At 29.9% G+C, this 14851-nt stretch overlaps 1 protein-coding gene across 1 annotated transcript in view; it reads left to right on the forward strand.

Annotated features, from left to right (window-relative positions):
* The first annotated feature begins 8774 nt into the window (after positions 1-8774).
* The window catches only part of LOC113394499 (bcl-2-related ovarian killer protein homolog A-like), a 39639-nt gene continuing 33562 nt past the window's right edge, over positions 8775-14851 (forward strand). Inside the window, exon 1 of the mRNA XM_026631830.2 lies at positions 8775-9035. The gene's annotated coding sequence lies outside the window, so the exon portion shown is untranslated. The remainder of the gene's footprint in view (positions 9036-14851) is intronic.

The raw sequence follows: 14851 nt of genomic DNA on the forward strand, positions 1-14851 counted from the left end.
AATTATTAGGTATTATGGGAAACGAAGTGTTTGCATGAACTCGACCGCATTGTGAAGTCATACATTATGTTCACAAACTTCTCTCCCAAGTCATTCGACAACTTTACGATCCAGAAGACACTGAACAAATAACAGTTGAATTTCTTCGTTTAATTCAATCAAGAGGTCGAACAAGTTGAGGTTGAATCGACAGTATCAAACTTATCATACCCTAACGACTAAAGTTCTCAAAATAACTTTTTTCATTTCTTGTTATCTGAGCAAGGATGTCGGGCGTAATTTTCTTTCAATAGCAAATGTAAATATACATCTAATTACGGAATATAATTTACACATTTTAATATACATATATTCGATCACATTTACATAACTTAACATGAAACCACCACGTGGCCGTGTGTGTATGTGTGTATTTTAGTATTTAGTCCATTTTTAAAGTAACACAATAGATATACACATCACAGTCACTTAAGACATAATACTCAATTCAAGATTATATTAAAAAATAAAAAAAGCGTGGACTTGTTGTAGTTCTTCTATTTGAATATACTTTTCGAACCGGTAAGTAGCCAGTGTCTTTACAATGAATTCAATACTCTAACATGACGATCCAAAAGTACTTTTATGAGCCTACTTGAATAAATAAAATTTCGATTGATTAAAAAAAACTGTAGCTCATTTTATACGACCAACCAATTATTTGTTAGCACTCGAAGAAGAAAAGCCCTTAGGCAACACAAGTCCATAATAGCTTTTAAGATTTAACAGTCTGTCAGGTTTAAGCCGCCCAAGAATTGACGTCGAATGCCACACATTTTCGATTGATTCCAGTTAAAGCCAGCTATTTTTTACCACGGAGGGTACTACAAACACCCAGACCCAAGACAACATAGAAAATTAAATAACTTTTTCTACATCGACTCGGCCGGGAATCGAACCCGGGACCTCGGAGTGGCGTACCCATGAAAACCGGTGTACACACTACTCGACCACGGAATTCGTCAAGACAGATTATATGGATTATGGATACATATTAAATGGATTTACATTATATATAATATTGAAAATAATACATTAACTTATGACCATTGGAAGGCAACAAGCATTGCCTCTGTTATACGCCTTTAAACGGCTAATTTACTGATCTATCCTGTACTTAATGTTGTTAATATAATTTAATTGAATTAATATAGTTGTTATAACATCGATACAATAAGTACTAACGGATCATAACATAGTTAAAATGGCACCAATCATTGTATGGATTTGATGGATTCAATAAAACATTTCCTCCTAAATCAACTTACATATTAATCGCATTAATTAGCATTTGAAAATTATCCCTCTTCATTGTTATTACAACAACGATTTAAACATCAATATTATGATTTAATTAATCGAATAATTGAAAACTTATCTGATATTTTATATATAAAACAAAGTTGTTTTCTGTTCCTCTCTGTATCTCCGCTTTCTACTTCTAATCCACTAAACGGATTTTGATAAAGTTTTCACAAATATAACGAGCGATAAATGGAGTTGGTTTGTATATATAAATTTAATTTGTTAATATTTTGTAAAAAATAATTGTATGAGTATTTTATCCCAAAAAACTGCTTTTGTTTGTTTACATGTAAAATGTTTACTTTTTTTTCTGTGTGTTTCTTTATTTCTGTTTGTGGTGTACAATAAAGTATATTTCATTTCATTCACAATGTAACTGTTTTTGTTACATCGAAATAATAAACTCTTAAGAAGGCCTACAGAAAAGCCCACAATAGAATATGTCTAACTTCATAGATATGAGTGTATCTAACTATTTTTATCTATTATTATATTAAATATTAGTAAATAGTTTTAGATTATTTACTAGGCCATTTTCTCGAATTATTATTATTATTAATCCTTATTCAGATAAATACTTAAATTACCTTGAGAGTTTAATATAGATTGAAACGGTATTTTATAATATAACATTACTATGTATTATATATACAATTATACATACGGTATTATATTTAAATAAATTAACATATATTAGACATACTTATTTATGTATATATCTATTTATTTATATTTATAGTTATGTGTATTATGTATTATATATTCAAAACAATTGTACACATTTATTTTTCAATCAGTCATCTGGCCAAGAGTTGCCTGGAAGAGATCGCTGCTTTATTGATAAGGCCGCCTGTTGCACCTCATGCAACTTTTTTTTTAAAATCCAAATGTAAAATTTACTTTTAATTATTGGTGCAATCATTACATAGTATAAAACAAAGTCGCTCAACGCTGTCTGTCCGTATGTATGCTCAGATCTTTAAAATTACCCAACGGATTTTGATGCAGTTTTTTTTAATAGATAGATTCATTGAAGAGGAAGGTTTATATGTATAATACACGCACAATATAGTAGAGAAACACTAATCATTTTGAGAGGTTTATAATGTGATGTGAAAAAACGCCGTAGAAAAAACACGTGTTGATGTGTGTGTGGTGCGGTCCTTAACTTATAGTTAACTAGAATTATAGTCGGAAAATAAGCATAGTTTTCTCCCACAGTGGCCTTAATCTTCCGATTTCGACACTTCTCGACACGACACCGGGTGGTCATCGATCCACCTGGCTAGCAATCGTGCAATCCACGATCTCCACGCTAGGACTCGACTGCTCCAATGTTCATGCATACAATTGACAAATGTACATACATGACTTCTCCGGATAATATCATTTCTGATTTCATCCTTTAAAAAATAAAACGAGCATAGTTCGCCACTCCTGTGGCGTTCGTTTTTTAAAGGATGAAATCGTTAAGCGACCTTGAATTTGTGGAGTGGCTTTGAGATTGAAATAAATTTTCTGCTTTTGAATGTTTTTATTTTTAAGAATATAAAGCTTGTGACTGGCTTTAATTATATTCGCAACTTGCTGAAATGTAAGTTAACTTCTTGTTAGAAATGACAGTGCTCAGCCATGTTCCACATTTATTAGTAATGAATATATCAGATGATATATCATATATGTACCGTCTTTGCAGTATTCTATTAAATTTGTAATTTTGTAGGTAATTCAAGCCTAGTTCATCAATTTTCTTTCTTTTATGATAATGCTTCAGGGTTCGAGGTTCTCCATAAAGTAGAATATTCTTTACACTTAGCGATAAAATAAAGGGTGTTTCGTTGCCCCACTACGTTATTATCTGCGTGAACAGATAATTTGCATTTAAGCGCGTAATAATGCTAGAAATACGCGATACGTGCGGATGTTTGCAAAGCTGTTTCGAGCTGAACTATACGGTTCAGTACACTGACATATACATGACTATACAAATGCTCAAATCATAACATGATACATAATGTACAAATTATACTGGTTAGTTCCCAGCTTAACATGTTTGACATTTAAAGTTATCTAAAAATATTGATTTACTAGATGAAAACCAGGCTTCGCACGGGTAATATAAATAAAACCAAACGCACCAAAACGTCAAACATGGCCGTCCGTTGAATGACATGACTCATTGAATTTCATGGATTTAATTTAGAGATATCTCGATTATACGAATTTTCTGGATATTGGATTCTTTCTTGGATTAGTTCGCCTAATCGTTAAACGTATCGTACAAATCGTACTGTATAAAATAATGTATAAAATAACATAATATTGCTATTTCTTAAAAATCGAACTACAATATTCCTGAAGCTTTACTGTAAATGTATAGAAAATTTAAATGATATCTTTTTTTTTAAGAAGGCCAGATTTTGGTCTTACCCGTTGAAAGTGACCACTTTTGTACATAGACCGCAAGAATTAGATAAACCATTCCTTAGAGTGTCAATGTGCCGCTGACAAACCAACCAAGACGCTTTGTTTGTGGCTGTCTCAGTTACCCTTCAAACTGAAAAACAAGAAAGCATTTATGTTTTTAGTTATTAATAAATGGCTGGTCCCAAGTAGGCTTGTACCATATCACCATATGTGTAATAGCATCTTATAATTTTCCATATAAGAAAGATTTTTATTTATTTACTGAAATATAAATATTATTTTGATGAATTAAAAAGGAATTACTCTTTCATTTCCAAGGACCTCCTGAATGATTATTATGAAGTTTATAATTTGCGTCTAGCATAAGTACTTCGAAAGGAATTAAAGGAAAAAGTTAGGCGGCTTGAAAGAGTGGTATTAAAAGTTTTAAATCGTCATTAGGAAGATTCATGTTCATTTATTTCAGTTTCATCAATCATCATCGATAAAAAACGCCTTAGATATTTCAAATGGTCCAATAATTTATTCAGTTTGCCGGCATAATCAGAAAGTAGCAATCCGTTAAAATTGGGTACTATAAAAATAAAACAAAGGTTAATCTTTACTAATTTTTTCAAATAACTAATAAAAATACATCAAAATGAATTAGTTAAAATGTTACAGTGAAGTAAATAATCCAAATTTTAATTTAACTTATATAAACATTTTTATTAAAAATAGAGAAGAAAATAAACTACAAAACCTTAAACATTAGAAGACTGTGGTCAGACCGAAACCTGCAATTTTCGATTGATATCCGCTTGTTCACTTTATACACAGACTGAGTAAAAAAATTGATAAGTCTGTCCTGTCCTGTATTGATAGTTAAGGCCTGGCTGGCAACATTTTCTAAAGTATTTTTCTTTTTCTGACAAAAGCTGACAAATCGCTACAGCGAGCTACTTTATTTTCTAAAATACTGGTTTGACTGACTGCTACCAATATTTTTAATGTTATCCCTTTTACTCGTTACGATAATTTATAACGCAGTTTAATATGAAAAAAAATACATAACTTTCTTTTTATATGTTTATATTGTACATTTAATTTAAGCTGTTATAATAATTATTATATTTTTTTAAGGAATAGAATTAGAAAGAAAAAATATTTAACTAAATGTAGTAAACAAATTCACTTAAACAGAGTAGAAATTCTCTCGGAAAACAAAATTTTCAATGTAAGGATTAATTCTATTGTTTCTCACGAAGTAACCTCTTCGTAAAGTATATCAGAGTGAATGCACGCCTTGTGGTTTCAAAATAGTTGCTAGGAAGCTAAGTACCTAACTGGACGTAAATTGTATTTAATATTTATTGATTAAAATTTGATTATGTAGCAAAATATATAGTTTCAAGTTGATAATGATGATAATCTCCCGATAAATTTCGGTCATCGCGGACATTATCACTCACTCTAACCATATACAGTTAGACAGTGCTTTTTTATGACCCAACACAGTAATATAATCCATTGCAGTAATATAATCTAGCCAATAGACGATCGAGGCAGTCAAATTTAATTTAAAATACTTTATGTTCTCCTCACCATTAACATAGTAGACATTAATAAGATTATTATGTGGTAAAAAAAAATACAGACGAAATCGGTTAAAAAAGCAAGACATCTGCTACCGGCGGTAAGTAGATACTGGATATAACATTTTTTTTTTAAATTGACAACTGGGCAGAGGTACAAACTTGTCATATACAAAGACGTTCGAAGTCTACAAATGAGCTACCGGTTAGCGTTATTTTGTTACATATAGATAACTACAGGCTCAATAGACATTATATATTAATTCCCAAGTTTGGTGGCGCATTGGCTATGAAAGGAATGGTTAATATTTCTTACAGCGACATTGTCTCTGAGTGATGGTGACCATTTACCATGAGTTAGCTCATTAGCTCGTCGGCTTACCTATATATAAAAAAAAAAACATAAAACATTGATTTTACTTGTGTAATTAAAACATTTCGGGATTGTATTTCTAGGTTCACCGATAATGTATTACCTCTGACTATTACTACACAATGAAATTACGTTGACACCCATTAGAGATATAAAAACTAATGAAACCGAACGAACTCATCTGAGAAAACAAATACTTAATCACTTTGCTGGAAACAATTTAAACATAAAAAAAATATCATTTTTATTTATTTAAATGTAATTACTACGAAAAATAATAATTTTATACGTATTATTTGTAGCCGAGTCAGACATTGCCAACATTTTAGACAATGGCTTCAAGTATCTATATAATTGGTAACTAAAGAGGTCTAAAACCACATACCTACAATGTATTAAATTAATTTTATTGTAGATAATAATACTTCGGTTTTTATAGAAATTTCTAGAATATAATTTTCCTAAAATGGTCCAGTGATTTCGAATAAGCTCTAAAACCTTTTCCTCGAGAGGAGAACAGCCTTAGCTTAGCAATGGAACATATGTATATAGGATGTTATTACAATATTTCAATGATCAGCACTGAATTTACTAATATTAAGAACAAATTGAAAATAAGGCAATTAATCTTTTTTTTTAATGTATGATAATTGTACTGTTATGCTTTAAGTATTAAATGAACTTCCCTATAAGTTACTATATTTACGAAGTTTTAAGTCAAACGACTTTTGTTTACAAAGATAAAACTTGAAAGAACTACAAATTCATTAAAAAATACAAGCGCAATAATAAAATAAAAAACACACTTTGATTCAAAGTAGCTGATGACAGAACTGCTGATTTTTTTTAAACAGTTCTAGTGCCATTTTGCCTTAGTATATTGAGTTATATAAAAACTGGGAACTGTAAATTATATTTTTAATTATTCCGCCATTTTGTTGATATTTCTTGCAACACCTTTCAAACATAAAAATTAACTTTCCAACTTTTATAGATTTCCATTCCGGTTTCTTTATGGTAAAGCTTGACGGATGAGCATATGAGCCACCGGATGGTAAGTGATTACCACTTCCCATAGACAATAGCACTGTAAGAAATATTAACCATTCCTTTCGCCAATGCGCCACCAACCTTGGGCACTAAGATGTTGTGTCCCGTGTACCCGTAGTTACACTGGCTCAAACTTCTAACTGGAACACAATAATACTGAGTACTGTTGTTTGGCGGTAGAATATTTGATGAGTGGGTGGTAACCTACCCAGACGGGCATGCACAAAGCCGTACCACCAAGTAAATCAACCATTAACCATGCACCATGTTAGTTCATCATCTGCCACATCAGTTATTCATATTTATAGTACTTGAAAGATGCAAAACTGTCACCATTTCTATTGAATAGTTATACTATGTTGTAGTTATAGTTATACTATATAAATTGTCATGAAGTGAAAATATTATCACACAGACACACAGACAATAGCTATAACAATAACCACGAATTATAGCTATTGGTCAATGATCTGTAGATACTATTAAGGTGTAAAGTATTTATTAAATTTACTCGTATTAAAATTTTTACAGTACATACAAGTCCAAGAGGAAGTGATCAGTAAACACTGACCATAGAGTACCATCTTCCTATCTGTCTTCCTTTTATATAAATAAAAACATACATATGTATAATAAGTGTTTATATGGTGTCTTCCATTCATGTGTAAATTACGTGCATGACACAAACTAATTGTGGATCGTGTTTATCTCACACGACTAGAAGAAATCTTTTTGTAAACTGAACGCGATTTTACAGGTAGTGAACTGTTTATATAGCACTTTACTTTGGCAGAGGTAAAGTGTAATGTAAATAAGGGGATTTTGTAAGTATAATAGAAAATTTACTACGAATACGTTGGTTGTCGTTTTTGGATAAAAAAACCTATAACTAATAATGTACTTGAAACAAATAATAATATATAATATAATTAAATATATATAATAATAATACCTAAAATATAAAATAAGAGTAAGAAGAACTATTGCGTTTTTTTTTTCTATTCAATTTATTTAATTCCATATTTTTATCCTAAAGAACATATCTATTTAATGAAACTAATAAATGATTATTTATATTTAACGTATATTGATTTCGTTTGTATTTTAAAATTTATTAAAACAGTGTTTGACAAATGTTTGACAAATTAGGAACACTTATTGAATCGCTGTGATAGCTTTTTCTAGTGTAAGTGGAACTTCCGTTCAATAAAGATGATAACACATACTTACCTACTTAAAGTGTTTTAAAATGAACCAAGGTACATTACTACTACATTCTTCCAGATTTAAATTCTAAAATCATGAAATACGCATATTACAACTTTTTATATATTTATATAATATATTTGGGAGTTTTATCTTTGTTTTATAGTTTTTTTTTAATACAGAAAAAAAAAGCGTTAAGTATATGCCATAAATTTTCGTACATAGATAATAAATATGTTACGTAATTTAAATAAAGAAAATGAGTAAAAACTTAGTTTGTTCCCGATCTTCTCGATAAAATTTTTATTACGAAGCGATAGTTTGCATTTAATTTAATCTGTTTAATAGCTATTCAAAAGTTATTATAAGGGGCTACTTTATAATAGCACTTTATTCTGTATTCATTCTGATATTTAAATTTTCTTTGTAAAAATATATATTAAGTTATCAAATTTAAAAATCGACATGGCAATTACTTTTGTCTTTTAGATAGAGATTTCAAACTGCAAACATTGGATGTGTAAAGTTATTCCGATTTCCGAGCAACACCTTTATGATTCCCGGTACTTTGGTATTATTATGTTTGTATATCAAATAAAAGTTACCTATATAAACAAAGCTACCTACATGATATATTTATATATAAATCACACATATGTTTATAGGCATTTGTAGGAAAGATCTCGATTCGATTCCATTTCGAATTAACAACAATACGTGATGATGTTTACGATGCATTACGACAGGCATTCATTGGTTGTAGCAACCGGCATTTTTAATGTGTTTAGTTGATAACCGCGTGCCGCGCGTGGCGCTCGTGCCTCTATTAAAGTCACACGAGTTATTGTTCATCATTATTCTTTCTTTGACCCATTTTCGTCGCGTATTCCTCTCTTTTAATCGCTACTTTGTTCGGTATATACATTTGTGTAAAGTCGCCTACGCTAGCCTGCACCGGAGGCGTTCCTAACTTATTGGATTGTCAAGTTGTATACACTATTTGTAGATAATATAAAAGGTGGTCGAAATTTTACAAGCAACAGCATCAATAATCGATCAAGGTATATCGAATTTGATTTATATTATATACGTGTATGGTATACGTGTACATGTTTTACGGGTACAAAAGTTATCGTACAATTATTTTTGTTATTATTATAATTATAATTTACACCGTTCAAAAAAAGTACAACCATGAATTTGCACCAAATAATTAGTCACAATTCGTGAATAAAAAATAAAAAATAAATGTGGGTGAATTCGACCAATGGCGATACAAATGCAAATATGATAAAAAAAAAATTCCCGTCTTATTAAATATAATCGATTGCCGTATTTATTTTTCGTCCAGTATTGAAATTGCAAATCAACAAATGAATATAAGATGCCTTCCTGTCAGTCTATTGCAGTAGGTATTTTTTTAGAAATTTATGACTAAATTGTAATTTAATTACATCTTAGTAGTATTTTATATGTAAACATGAACTAACTTTACGACCGAAATGATTTATGATTTGAATTGTGTTAACATTCAAACTTTGAATGACTTTTAGTTTTATACTAATCAAATTATTTATATAAACGGCATAAGTACGTTATAAAGTATTTACTAAAGAATAACCTCAAACAATATTTCATAAAACTTTTTAAATTTAATATAGGGAGGCTGACTGGCAAATGGACCATCTGTTGGTAGGTAGCTGCCATCGCCTATACACATTGACATTAAGACATTAACCACCGTCAATGATCCACCAGTCTTGTGTCTGTAATTTCACTCAATCCTTCAAACTGGAATACAACACACATATTGCTGTTTGGCAGTATAATATGTGACTTAAGCTAACACCAATTAAACTTACATAAAACGATATAATATATTTATTTATATATGTTTATCTTTTTTTTACTTTCATATATTATATTTGATTAATATTAAGATGATATGAATAGTCATAATGTGGAATAAAAGTTTTAAACGTGTAATCGTATCCAACTTTTATCGTTCATTGAATTCACGGTAAACTAAAGTACTAAATCCGATTTGTAACGGACATTCGCCTAATAATGAATTGTAGGTCCAAAATAATCTTTGCTTGTAACATTACATTTATTAGTCAATTATGTCAACGTTATTTTTATTTATTGTTGAACAGAAAATCTTCTACAGAATCTTCTACAGATCTTTCTACTACAGAATGTCTTACAACTTTCACAGATTTTAGTCATTAGACAAAACAAACCGGTATGTCCTTGCGTTTTAAATCTGTAATATCTTCGAAAATATTCATTTAAATTACATGCTGTAAAGGGCCATATTGATCTATATTAAATGCACAATGTATTTAAGGTACTTAATTGGATAAGTACTCTACTATATTGTGCATGTATTATACATATAAACCTTCCTCTTGAATCAATCTATGGATTAAAAAAAACCGCATCAAAATCCGATGCGTAATTTTAAAGATCTAAGTATACATATGGACCGACAGCGGTAAGTGACTTTGTTTTATACTATGTAATGACGAAATCTGGAAATCTTTAATGAATATTTTATAAATAACTTTAAAACAAATACAATAACATGTCCCACGGCTGGGCAAAGACCTCGACAATCAATGATAAAGTTTATATCTTATTCTATCGAGTTGTTTCATGGATGAAGTGATTTTCCTCATGATACATTCATTCATCATTGACGAATTGTAAGCACAAATTGAATATTTTAATCTCGTAAGTTCTAGTCACTAAACCAATACTATAAATATAAAATTAGCTTTCTCTTAATAATAATGTTTCAAACAAAAAATATTGGCTAACATAACTTTCTATTTTAAATGTTGAAAAAGAGTAACTACTGAGTTTCTTGTCGGTTCTTCTCGGTAGAATCTACATTCCGAACTTGTGGTAGCTTCATTTAATATAGTTTGTAAAATGACTATTCAAAAGTGCCTGTAAATACCTACTTGAATAAAGTATATTTTGATTTTGATGCAAAGTGGAGATCTCATCGCCCAAATAAAAAATAAATAGTATATTTATCTAAAAAAAATAACATATGCAACATTAAATATACGATACAACCTATGCGTTCGAAACTTAAGTTATTTAATTTATTTATTTATTGATAAAGTTACACCATCAACTTATCACTAATCACTAAGCACTTAAAATATCTTAAAATATCTGATGTGGGTAACATTCAAAGTGATACGTCTTTAAAGAATATAACTCCTTACCAGACAGACAGACAGATAAATTGAAAAACCTTAATGCACTCAATTAAAAAATCTCAAATATAAAATGTAGGCCGTCACCAATAGCGATCGCTTACAGCCTACTACGGCCATAACGAAAGAATAATATTAGTATATATTGTGATTTTCTGGAAAAATATTTAAATTGTATAATGTGCACCGGTTGTATGGTAAATATTAAAAGACATTATAAATACGTAGCTGGATATGATAACTTTTATTTTATAATTATATGTGGGTATATCATTACAATTGAATTCGTACGAAGTTGGATTGGATGTCAGTACACAAATAATAAGAAGAACTGATAAGACAATTTTCATAGTAAAACGGAGTTTCGAGTTTGTATTTAATTTGTCTATACGTTCTTGGAACTAATTTTATCTGGCTCTGTAAATTCACGAAAGTTTGGAATACGTCGACAAGAACATTATCAAACTCCTGTCTTTCTTGCCTCCGGCATTTGGAACATTTTCATTACTGGCAATAATTGAATAGAAAAGAATTGAAGATGAAATAGGAATACAGAGAATGTTTGAATTGAAAACTCATTTAAGTAGTTAGTTTTATAGTTAGATTTTTTTTTTAGTTTTGCTTGATCAAATAACACCAATACTTTTATTTATATACATTTCTACTACAATAAAACATTAATATAACAATATCTGCTTGATGCGAACAATGCATGCCTTTTAAATAACAATTTTTAACTTGACCATTACTACAAAAACAATAAAAAATGATTATAACTAATAATCTTTATTTACTACTAAAATCTACACAAAACTTTCTTCTTTTATAGTTTGGATGAAGTGAAATATATTTTACATAACAATTTGCAAAAAATATGGATTTGGTAAATTGGACGATGTTTATATAAATGTTTGTGTTAGATAAACAAAACGACTTTCGATTTAGTAGGTCACTGCCCAACGAGGCACTACAAATCTTAACGCTTAACTAACTACGAAAGTATACATAAGTACAAAAGGCATAATTCATACCAGCCGACTAATCTATTATAACTTTTATCCTAAAAATACATCTGTAATCATTTAACGCTCATTTAGTTAGCTAAATTTATAGTGCAGAAGACGAGATTCGTATTTAGGTAATTGTTTATATCCGTCAATGATAGTGGATATAAAAACCTTTTTGGATGCATAATATTTTGTCAGAACTACGCTATGATATTTCATGTAAAAATATTGATAAACATAAGAATAATAATAATCCAGAATCCTATCTTATTATAAAATAATACAATGCTACTTTATTATCCTGCTTAAGTCAGACGTAAATACTTGATGGTATAGAGTAAATAGAACAAAGTTAGATGGCGTCTAGCGATGTGAAAGTATGACCCTGAATTACCGACTTCTTCCGATAAAGTAAAAATAGGCAAATTAGTAATTTATTTAAAATAGGGACTGCTTCATCTTCAAAATATCTTCAAAATAAAAGTAGAATCGACTAATTCGTGGAGCCCACATATTTTTACTTTTGTTTAACTTTAGTACCTATACTCTATTCCAACCATAAGAGGAGAAAAGACAATTAAACAACAATTAACAGCAAATTGACGCGATATCATTGGTCGAGAGTTTGAATAATCTATGATATTCACTACGGATTTGCTAAAAAATTAAAAAAAAACAAGTGGAATAAGTAGTTAAGTGTAATAAATACAACAATATTAGTTTTGTATTAATAAATAACTCTTAGTAGTGCACAATATAGCTGAGTTATTAATAGTAAATCGCATGAAATACTTAAATCTAAGGTTTGTTTATCTTTATTCCTACTTCGATTGGAATAGGGTGTTCGTAGGTCACGTAAAAAAAAAACTTAATTGTATTTGTAATGGATATATATATAATATATCTACCATTGCTTAAAGATGATAGCAATTGAAATTCATATATTAATTAGCGATCCCATAATGCTACGATAGAGATACTGTATGCAAATTAGACACAATTTACCTAAATTCATCATTCGCATCGCTTTGAAGTAATGTTTACCCAAAATCCAATATCCGGCTTGATATTGACCAAATATAAGGATAGTTACCGGTTTACCCGATTCATCTTTAACAGCAAATATAAATATAAAATAGGGTTTTGATTTATGGTCCATTTTTTATCTATATGGAATCAAAACTGTCAAATTAAGAATAAATATTAGAATATATAAACAATTCACTTACGAAAACTCTGAAATAACACGTACTTGTAACTGTTTTGGATTTGACATTCAAGGCGAATGAGGTCTTTGCCTTTTAAAGAACAATAGAAAAGGATTAGTATAATTTTTCCACGACTTTTTTGCTCGTTATCTGTATACATGATATGGACATTTAGCTAATGTACATAAAAGCCGATTACCTTTTATAATAGATAAGCTTACCGAGTAATGCGTGCTTTGGTGGGGAGCACTGACTGGTCTAATTTTTATTTTATACAAATGTGCCATTGTGGTTTTAAGCATCATTTGTAACAAAAAAACATTTTCTTAGACGAAGTCAATTTCTCCTTTTACTTTTTGATTAAATTACGATTTCACTACCTTTATACCTAAAGTCGATATCTAGTCGAAAGAAGGGAAAGATTCATTCAGCTTGAGACGCCTTTATGAAAATCTAAATATTTCGTTTAAATTTAGAAATCAAAGCGGAATAGGTCGTTAACCTTTATATATTACACCTTAATCTTAGTTTTATATAAAAATCATGCATTTACAAAATATTTATTTCTAAATGTCATTTTTATATATTCAATATAATTATGACCAGTTATTTTCATTATTCTAATACAAAATTAATAATAATTATGAATTTTATTAAAATATTATCTATAAAAAATAAATATTATAGAAATTCAATTTACATCTGTCATATGTAATAGGCACATTGGCATAATTAGATCAGTTATAAACGTGTATACAGGTAATTGTTATTATTATAATTTGATGCATGTACATGTACCTGTATCAGGTAAGGGCCTTCTCCAAAGATTTCCATTTGTTTCTGTCTGGCGATTTTTATCCCGTGCAATCGAGCGACTTCTTCAACTTCGACTTCACGCCGCTTCCCCTTAGGGCCGACCCATGTGGTTACTTTAATTGACCATCTCTTAATACGTGCAATATGGCTAGCCATTTGAATTTCAATATTTGAGCATATTCGAGCGCATCTACTGTATTGGTTATACTTCTTATTTTTGTATGACGGATTCTGTGGGTTTTTTCTTATTTTGAGCATGCTATGTTCCATTTCCCTCTAGCACGTTATTATTTTATTCTAGATGTTATTGGTGAATTTCCACATCTGACAAGCATATGTAGGACATGGTTAAATGCAAGTGTCCATCATTTTCCATTACACTTCTATTGGCAAATTACTTTTCATTTTTTTTGAAGGCATTGGTTGGCGGACGAGCATATAGGCCACCTGATGCTAAGTGGTCACCACTGCCCATAGACAAAAGCGCTGTAAGAAATATTAACCATTCCTTACATCACCTATGCGCCACCAACCTTGGGAACTAAGATGTTATGTCCCTTGTGCCTGTAATTATACTGGCTCACTCACCCTTCTAACCGGAACACAACAATAC

Source organism: Vanessa tameamea, chromosome 4 (genome assembly GCF_037043105.1).
Source record: "Vanessa tameamea isolate UH-Manoa-2023 chromosome 4, ilVanTame1 primary haplotype, whole genome shotgun sequence".
Taxonomy (NCBI): Eukaryota; Metazoa; Arthropoda; class Insecta; order Lepidoptera; family Nymphalidae; genus Vanessa; species Vanessa tameamea.